This window comes from Oncorhynchus mykiss, chromosome 26 (assembly GCF_013265735.2).
Source record: "Oncorhynchus mykiss isolate Arlee chromosome 26, USDA_OmykA_1.1, whole genome shotgun sequence".
In the NCBI taxonomy this organism is placed as follows: Eukaryota; Metazoa; Chordata; class Actinopteri; order Salmoniformes; family Salmonidae; genus Oncorhynchus; species Oncorhynchus mykiss.
Window position 1 is genome coordinate 310,497 of NC_048590.1, and position 9,803 is coordinate 320,299.

General features: G+C 39.1%; 1 long non-coding RNA gene across 1 annotated transcript; it reads left to right on the top strand.

Moving 5' to 3' along the window:
• The first annotated feature begins 657 nt into the window (after window positions 1-657).
• On the top strand, window positions 658-2,502 carry LOC118944536. The gene is made up of 2 exons (XR_005039890.1): window positions 658-2,155; window positions 2,193-2,502. It is a non-coding gene; the product is annotated as an uncharacterized LOC118944536 (long non-coding RNA).
• The last annotated feature ends 7,301 nt before the right edge of the window (window positions 2,503-9,803 follow it).

Below are 9,803 nucleotides of genomic sequence, written 5' to 3' on the forward strand. Positions count from 1 at the left end.
AGGGACAATAGAGCTCTGAGTACCAGGCCATTAGGACCTGATGGAGGGAGAATAGAGCCCTGAGTACCAGGCCATTAAGACCTGATGGAGGGACGATAGAGCCCTGAGTACCAGGCCATTAGGACCTGATGGAGGGACGATAGAGCCCTGAGTACCAGGCCATTAAGACCTGATGGAGGGAGAATAGAGCCCTGAGTACCAGGCCATTAGGACCTGATGGAGGGAGAATAGAGCCCTGAGTACCAGGCCATTAGGACGTGATGGAGGGACAATAGAGCTCTGAGTACCAGGCCATTAGGACCTGATGGAGGGAGAATAGAGCCCTGAGTACCAGGCCATTAAGACCTGATGGAGGGACGATAGAGCCCTGAGTACCAGGCCATTAGGACCTGATGGAGGGACGATAGAGCCCTGAGTACCAGGCCATTAAGACCTGATGGAGGGAGAATAGAGCCCTGAGTACCAGGCCATTAGGACCTGTTGGAGGGACAATAGAGCCCTGAGTACCAGGCCATTAAGACCTGATGGAGGGACAATAGAGCCCTGAGTACCAGGCCATTAGGACCTGTTGGAGGGACAATAGAGCCCTGAGTACCAGGCCATTAGGACCTGTTGGAGGGACAATAGAGCCCTGAGTACCAGGCCATTAAGACCTGATGGAGGGACAATAGAGCCCTGAGTACCAGGCCATTAGGACCTGTTGGAGGGACAATAGAGCCCTGAGTACCAGGCCATTAGGACCTGTTGGAGGGACAATAGAGCCCTGAGTACCAGGCCATTAAGACCTGATGGTAGTTAGCCAGTGTTTTGTGTACTACATCATCCATTTAGTATGATATGTTTATTTTTTGTTGTTGTGCAATTCCATCCCGGACTGCATCTTCAAGGAAGTACAGTGAAATTCCAATTCTCTACTATGCTTTTTGATAAGGACAATTTGGAATTGGAATTTGGTTTACTTTTTGAATTGCCTGGAATTTAAATGTAATGGACACCAACCCTGTGGTGAACACAGCTCTGGTTTGAAGGGGAACCCTGGACTGACCAGGTTCATTAAGGTTGAAGGGGAACCCTGGGCTGACCAGGTTCATTAAGGTTGAAGGGGAGCCATGGGCTGACCATGTTCATTAAGGTTGAAGGGGAACCCTGGGCTGACCAGGTTCATTAAGGTTGAAGGGGAACCCTGGACTGACCAGGTTCATTAAGGTTGAAGGGGAACCCTGAGCTGACCAGGTTCATTAAGGTTGAAGGGGAACCCTGGACTGACCAGGTTCATTAAGGTAGAAGGGGAACCCTGGGCTGACCAGGTTCATTAAGGTTGAAGGGGAACCCTGGACTGACCAGGTTAATTAATGTTGAAGGGGAGCCCTGGACTGACTATGTTCATTAAGGTTGAAGGGGAACCCTGGGCTGACCAGGTTCATTAAGGTTGAAGGGGAACCATGGGCTGACCATGTTCATTAAGGTTGAAGGGGAACCCTGGGCCGACCAGGTTCATTAAGGTTGAAGGGGAACCCTGGACTGACCAGGTTCATTAAGGTTGAAGGGGAACCCTGGACTGACTATGTTCATTAAGGTTGAAGGGTATCCCTGGGCCGACCAGGTTCATTAAGGTTGAAGGGGAACCCTGGGCAGACCAGGTTCATTAAGGTTGAAGGGGAACCCTGGGCCGACCAGGTTCATTAAGGTTGAAGGGGAACCCTGGGCTGACCAGGTTCATTAAGGTTGAAGGGGAACCCTGGACTGACCAGGTTCATTAAGGTTGAAGGGGAACCCTGGGCTGACCAGGTTCATTAAGGTTGAAGGGGACACTGGACTGACCAGGTTCAATAAGGTTGAAGGGGAACCTGGGCAGACCAGGTTCATTAAGGTTGAAGGGGAACCCTGGGCTGACCAGGTTCATTAAGGTTGAAGGGGAACCCTGGACTGACCAGGTTCATTAAGGTTGAAGGGGAACCCTGGGCTGACCAGGTTCATTAAGGTTGAAGGGGAACACTGGACTGACCAGGTTCAATAAGGTTGAAGGGGAACCTGGGCTGACCAGGTTCATTAAGGTTGAAGGGGAACCCTGGGCTGACCAGGTTCATTAAGGTTGAAGGGGAACCCTGGGCTGACCAGGTTCATTAAGGTTGAAGGGGAACCCTGGGCTGACCAGGTTCATTAAGGTTGAAGGGGAACCCTGGGCTGACCAGGTTCATTAAGGTTGAATGGGGCAGTGGGGTGTTGGCTCGCGTTAGAAGGTGATAAATACACCAAAAGCTCATGGCACTTTGCAGGAAATCTTTTAAAACAAAAAGCATTGAAATATGAAAATATCCTCTTCCTGTATTTTAAACATGTCGGACTTTTAGATATGTCCCAAATGCTTCAACTTATTTGACCTTTTTTCAAAATGCATACATTTATATTGAACAATGATAAGTTCTGTATATGACTTGTAAAATATGACATGATTGTATGTTCATTGTAAATACATTAAATACTATTTTAGTTTTTACTATGCCCTGTTGGTCCTCCTTACTGCAACACAGTATTTATAGGCTACTGTCTGTTGATGTTCTATTACAGTATTATACTAGAAATAATATATTAAGTTCCTGTTGAAAAATATTTTATATTGAACAATATATTGTTATTGTTGAATAAAAAGATAAGTTTCTGTTTATGACATACAGTATGTTCCCTTCCTGTCCGGCAGATGGAATTGTTGGGCATATGAAAGGAGCTCTTCCATCCATCCCCTCTTACAGTCATACAGCCTCTTACAGTCAACCTCTTACAGTCATACTAAGGTCGGGATTCAATCCCATGGCCCCTTTTCGGCTATGCACCATTTAAAATAAATGTTACCACGGTAACATTACCATGATTAAATTCAAAGCAAACACTATCAGACAAGATAGATAATGACATTATAATAACATAGACAGATAATGACAGTATAATAACATAGATAGATAATGACAGTATAATAACATAGATAGATAATGACAGTATAATAACATAGATTGATAATAACCAGGTAGGCCAGTTGAGAACAAGTTCTCATTTACAACTGCAACCTGGCCAAGATAAAGCAAAGTAGTACAACACAGTGTTACACATGAAATAAACAAGTGTACAGTCCAATTTAAAAAATATATAATATAGATTGATAATGACATTATAATAACAGATAGATAAATATTGACAGTTTAATCACATAGATAGATAATGACATTATAATGGCATAAGTAGATAATGACATGACATAATAATATAGATTGACAATGACATAATTACATAGATAATGACATTTTAATAATGTAAATAGATAATGACATGTTATAATAACAGATTGATAATGGCATTATAATAACAGATCGATAATGACATAATAATATAAATATATAATGACATTATAATAACATAGATATATAATGGCATGTTATAATAACAGATAGATAATGGCATGTTATAATAACAGATAGACAATGACATTATAATAACATATCGATAATGACATAATAACATAGATAGATAATGACATAATAATATAAATAGATAATGACATTATAATAACAGATAGATAATGCCATTATAATAATATAGATAGATAATGACATTATAATAACATAGATTGATAATGCCATTATGATAATATAAAAAGATAATGGCATGTTATTATAGCATAGATAGATAATGACATTATAATAATATAGATAGATAATTACATTATAATAATACAACTAGATAATGTCATTATAATAATATAACTAGATAATGTCATTATAATAATATAGATTGATAATGACATTATAATAATATTAATAGATAATGACATGTTATTATAGCATATATAGATAATGACATTATAATAATATAAATAGATAATGACATTATAATAATATATATATAGATAATGACATGTTATTATAGCGTATATAGATAATGACATAATAATAACATAGATAGATAATGACATAATAATATAAATAGATCATGCCATTATAATAACAGATTGATAATGCCATTATAATAATATAGATAATGACATGAGATTATGGCCTAGGGTGGTCTAGCGGTTTAACCCGCTGCCTCCTCTTGACATACACTGCTGCAGCTTTAACTAGATAATGACATTATAATAATATAGATAATGACATTATAATAATATAGATAATGACATGTTATTATAGCATAGCTAGATAATGACATTATAATAATATAGATAATGACATGAGATTATGGCCTAGGGTGGTCTAGCGGTTTAACCCGCTGCCTCCTCATAGATAGATAATGACATAATAATAACATAGATAGATAATGACATACTAATATAACTAGATAATGACATGTTATTATAGCATAAATAGATAATGACATTATAATAATATAGATAATGACATGAGATTATGGCCTAGGGTGGTCTAGCGGTTTAACCCGCTGCCTCCTCTTGACATACACTGCTGCAGCTATAACTAGATAATGACATTATAATAATATAGATAATGACATTATAATAATATAGATAATGACATGAGATTATGGCCTAGGGTGGTCTAGCGGTGTAACCCGCTGCCTCCTCTAGACATACACTGCTGCAGCTATAACTAGATAATGACATTATAATAATATAGATAATGACATTATAATAATATAGATAATGACATGAGATTATGGCCTAGGGTGGTCTAGCGGTTTAACCCACTGCCTCCTCTAGACATACACTGCTGCAGCTATAACTAGATAATGACATTATAATAATATAGATAATGACATTATAATAATATAGATAATGACATTATAATAATATAGATAACGACAGTATAATAATATAGATAATGACATGTTATTATAGCATAGATAGATAATGACATTATAATAATATAGATAATGACATGAGATTATGGCCTAGGGTGGTCTAGCGGTTTAACCCGCTGCCTCCTCATAGATAGATAATGACATAATAATAACATAGATGATAATGACATAATAATATAACTAGATAATGACATGTTATTATAGCATAGATAGATAATGACATTATAATAATATAGATAATGACATTGTAATAATATAGATAATGACATTATAATAATATAGATAATGACATGAGATTATGGCCTAGGGTGGTCTAGCGGTGTAACCCGCTGCCTCCTCTAGACATACACTGCTGCAGCTATAACTAGATAATGACATTATAATAATATAGATAATGACATTATAATAATATAGATAATGACATCATAATAATATAGATAATGACATTATAATAACATATAGATAATGACATTATAATAATATAGATAATGACATGAGATTATGGCCTAGGGTGGTCTAGCGGTTTAACCCGCTGCCTCTAGACATACACTGCTGCAGCTATAACTAGCAATGCAAATGATTTGAATAGTATTACTACACAGATCATACATGTAACGTTAGCTAGCGAACAGAACGCTTTAACCTGCAATGAAAATGACTTTCTGACAAAATTAGAAACTTGGAATAACTGAAAATGTAGCTAGACTCTTACCCGTAAAATGGGTGAACGCTTCACGATAGACTGGAAATATTTAACTCTGTTCTGTTTGTAGCTACATCTTGTTTGGCAGCGTTGTGTCAAGTCACTCCGGTTCACACTGACTGGAAATATTTAACTCTGTTCTGTTTGTAGCTACATCTTGTTTGGCAGCGTTGTGTCAAGTCACTCTGGTTCACACTGACCGTGGCATGTATTTAGAAAGTAGCCAATCACTTTTTCCAAATGATCTGTTGATAGGGCCTGTTAAATTCAGGGCATCAAAGTAGCAAAACTTTTGTATTTCTCGATGGCTAACGTTATATCTTTCAAAAACAACGTGGTAGAAAGGACTATCAACACATACTGAGCAGCTCACGTTATAGACAGAAGCATGCGACATTGCAGACCAATCCAAACTCTTCTCCCGGCAAATCCAGCTCATCCAATATCTCAGCCAAACATGGCTAGTGGGAAGGTTCCTGCCTTTTTCTGTGGCTAAACCAACTAGGCTCGTAATTTTAACAATTTGATTTGTATTTATGTCTGTCGGAACATTGTTAATTAAATGACATTGAACCAACATGGAATAGATGTTGAATTGGGTCACTCATTCTAATTCTAGAGGGTTGGGGCTAGATTAATTCCGGAACCGTGGAAGGGCCGCATTCTAGCACGATTTAAATTTAAATGTAATTTCAGATTGAGGTAACAGCCTTATTCTAAAATTGATTAAATAAAAACATGTTCTCATCAATCTACACGCAACATCCCATAATGACAAAGCGAAAACAGGTTTTTAGACATTTCTGCAATTAAAGAAATAAAACTGAAATACCTTATTTACATAAGTATTCAGACCCTCTGGAAAATGACTATTCAGAGTTCCTGGTCTGAAAACATCACCACATTGTTAAGACTATATCCAGTTCCTGGTCTGAAAACATCACCACATTGTTAAGACTATATCCAGTTCCTGGTCTGAAAACATCACCACATTGTTAGGACTATATCCAGTTCCTGGTCTGAAAACATCACCACATTGTTAAGCTGAAAACATCACCACATTGTTAGGACTATATCCAGTTCCTGGTCTGAAAACATCACCACATTGTTAAGACTATATCCAGTTCCTGGTCTGAAAACATCACCACATTGTTAAGCTGAAAACATCACCACATTGTTAAGACTATATCCAGTTTCTGGTCTGAAAACATCACCACATTGTTAGGACTATATCCAGTTCCTGGTCTGAAAACATCACCACATTGTTAAGACTATATCCAGTTCCTGGTCTGAAAACATCACCACATTGTTAAGACTATATCCAGTTCCTGGTCTGAAAACATCACCACATTGTTAAGACTATATCCAGTTCCTGGTCTGAAAACATCACCACATTGTTAAGACTATATCCAGTTCCTGGTCTGAAAACATCACCACATTGTTAAGACTATATCCAGTTCCTGGTCTGAAAACATCACCACATTGTTAAGACTATATCCAGTTCCTGGTCTGCCATGTGTTGAAAACAGAGCCACAGACAAAACATCACCACATTTTATTGAACCCTTATTTTACCAGGTAAGTTAACTGAAAACATATTTTACAGCAGCGACCTGGGGAATAGTTACAGAGGAGAGGAGGGGGGATGAATGAGCCAATTGGAAACTGGGGATTGTATTAGGGCCAGATTGGGAATTTTGTCAGGACACCCTTTTAAAGTCCGATCCAAAATACGGCACCCTACACAGGGCAATGTCCCCAATCACTGCCCTGGGGCATTGGGATATATTTTTTAGACCAGAGGAAAGGGTGCCTCCTACTGGCCCCCCAACTCCACTTCCAGCAGCATCTGGTCTCCCATCAAGGGACCAGCCAGGACCGAGTAAAGAACATGAACACTGCGAAAGCTCCCAATTCCCTGCTTTATTGACGTTTCCATCTGAAAAGGATCTTTGTCAGGTCAAACAAACCAACCAGAACCGACCCTGCTTAGCGTCTGAGGCAGGCCAGCAGTGGGACGCAATAAATCACTGTTTACAAATACTTTATTTCCAACTGTATTTTACAGGCAAACCCATCATAGAAAACATCACAGACGCCACCAGAAAGAGCAGAAAGACTATCTGCGTGATCAGCCGTCGATACCGGGGTATTAAAAGTACTGATGAGGTGCTGACCTGTTGCACTCTCTACAACCACTGGGATTATTATTATTTGAAACTGCTGGTCATCTATGAACATTTATAACAGTACATGGCCAAGATGTTCAATCTCAACCCGGCAAAACCAGAAGAGGACTGGCCACCCCTCAGAGTCTGGATCCTCTCTAGGTTTTTTCCTGCCTTTCTAGGCCTTACTAGGACGTTTTACCACCGTGCTTCTACATCTGCATTGCTTTCTGTTTTGTGTTTTAGGCTGGGTTTCTGTACAGTACTTTGTGACATTTATTTATTGATTGATTAAAAAAGATTCCGTCATGTAGAATTGCATGAAATGAGTTCATAAAAGTGCCACATGTTTCCTGGACCCCAGGCTACAAACAAATCCCCATGTGTGCAACTTCTGCAAGCGCCTGTACACAACTACTCTATGACACTACGCTAAAGCAATGATAATAATACTTTATTATAAAAGGAGATTACCTCAGAGTCACACTCACTTTTTGTTCCGGCACCTCCCGATTTACAAATTAAGCACTGAGTAAAAGTATGGATACCTTACAGTTGTTTTGATTGCTTAAGCACGATTTTCAAAACAGGGCCCGTGTTTTCAAAACACTACACACAATTAGCACAACACCCAAGTAACAAAACACTACACACAATTAGCACAACACCCAAGTAACAAAACACTACAGATCCTTTGCAAAATTAAACACTCTTGTAAAAACTATACACTTCTTTATAAAAACAACACTTTGTTACCATATGAAACACACACGTTTCCACATTACTATACTCTGTTGACACGAGTTACACTCTGCTGTGATAAACCTAAAACACTTTTAGCACTTCTACTTCCCTATGACTAGAGTAGGCTACTATCAACAAAGTACAAATATAATGTAAATTCACCAAACACTACACAAGACCAATGTTGCAGACTGAAGAAACTAATTTATTTCTCAACACGCCCAAAATGTTGACAAGGAGATTCATAATACTGTAACCAAACGTCACTTTACGTATTGTAAGTAAAAAAAAACAACATAAAAACTAGACATTGCCTCTTCGCCTAGCTGGATCTGGCCAGAGAATTTCATCAACATCGCAGGCAATGTTGCCATTAGCAAGACACCTTGGAAAGAAACATCTTGAATGACGAATCCATCCTTGCATTGCTGCTACCTCCATCTGGTCACAGGCCTCCTCCATGGCTTGGATGAGGGGTACCTCAGCCTGGAACGGAGATCATATACCTTCCACCGCCATGCCGAGAAAAACTATTCTATAGGGTTGAGGAATGGAGAGTATGGTGGAAGATATAGGACGGTGAAATGTGGATGTTGCTGAAACCAGTTCTGAACCAGAGCAGAGCGGTGGAAAGACACATTGTCCCAGACAACAATGTATTGCATATGATCGATTTGATTTGCTGCTGTTATGTTGTGCAATTGGTCCAAGAATGTAAGTATGAGTGCTGTGTTGTAAGGGCCCATATGGGCATGGCGGTGGAGGACCCCATTCTGTATAATGGCTGCACAGAGTGTTATATTATGCCCACATTGCCCTGGGACATTGACTGTTGCCAATGATGTTTCTTCCCCTCTTTCGTGTTCTCGTCAGGTTGAACCCAGCCTCATCTACGTAAATGAACTCATGCTGGACCTCCTCTCCATCCATTCGTAAAACAGTGTCAGGCAAAATTGTGTAGTTCAGTGTAGATCTAGTATACATATTACAGTACAGTAAAAGATTATGAGACAGTATGCAAGATCACACTGCTAAAGTGAATACATACCTCTGCATAATCATGCCGCAGTCGTTTCACCCTTTCGGAATTGCGCTCGAAAGGCACTCGATAAATTTGCTTCATTTGAATATGTTTTTTGTTTAGGATGCGTGCCAGTGTTGCTGTTGAGACCTGATGGATATCGCTGAAAATGGCGTGGTTATTGACAATGTTAGCTTGGAGCTGCTTGAGTGTTATAGCATTGTTGGCCAAAACCATGTTTACTATCTCCCTCTCTTGCTGTTCTGTGAACATAGGAGGCCTTCCCCCTTGTCGTCCCTGACCCTCAATCCTATGTAGAAAAAAACCCAGTATACAATAGTACAGTAATTTCACAGGAAAAGGT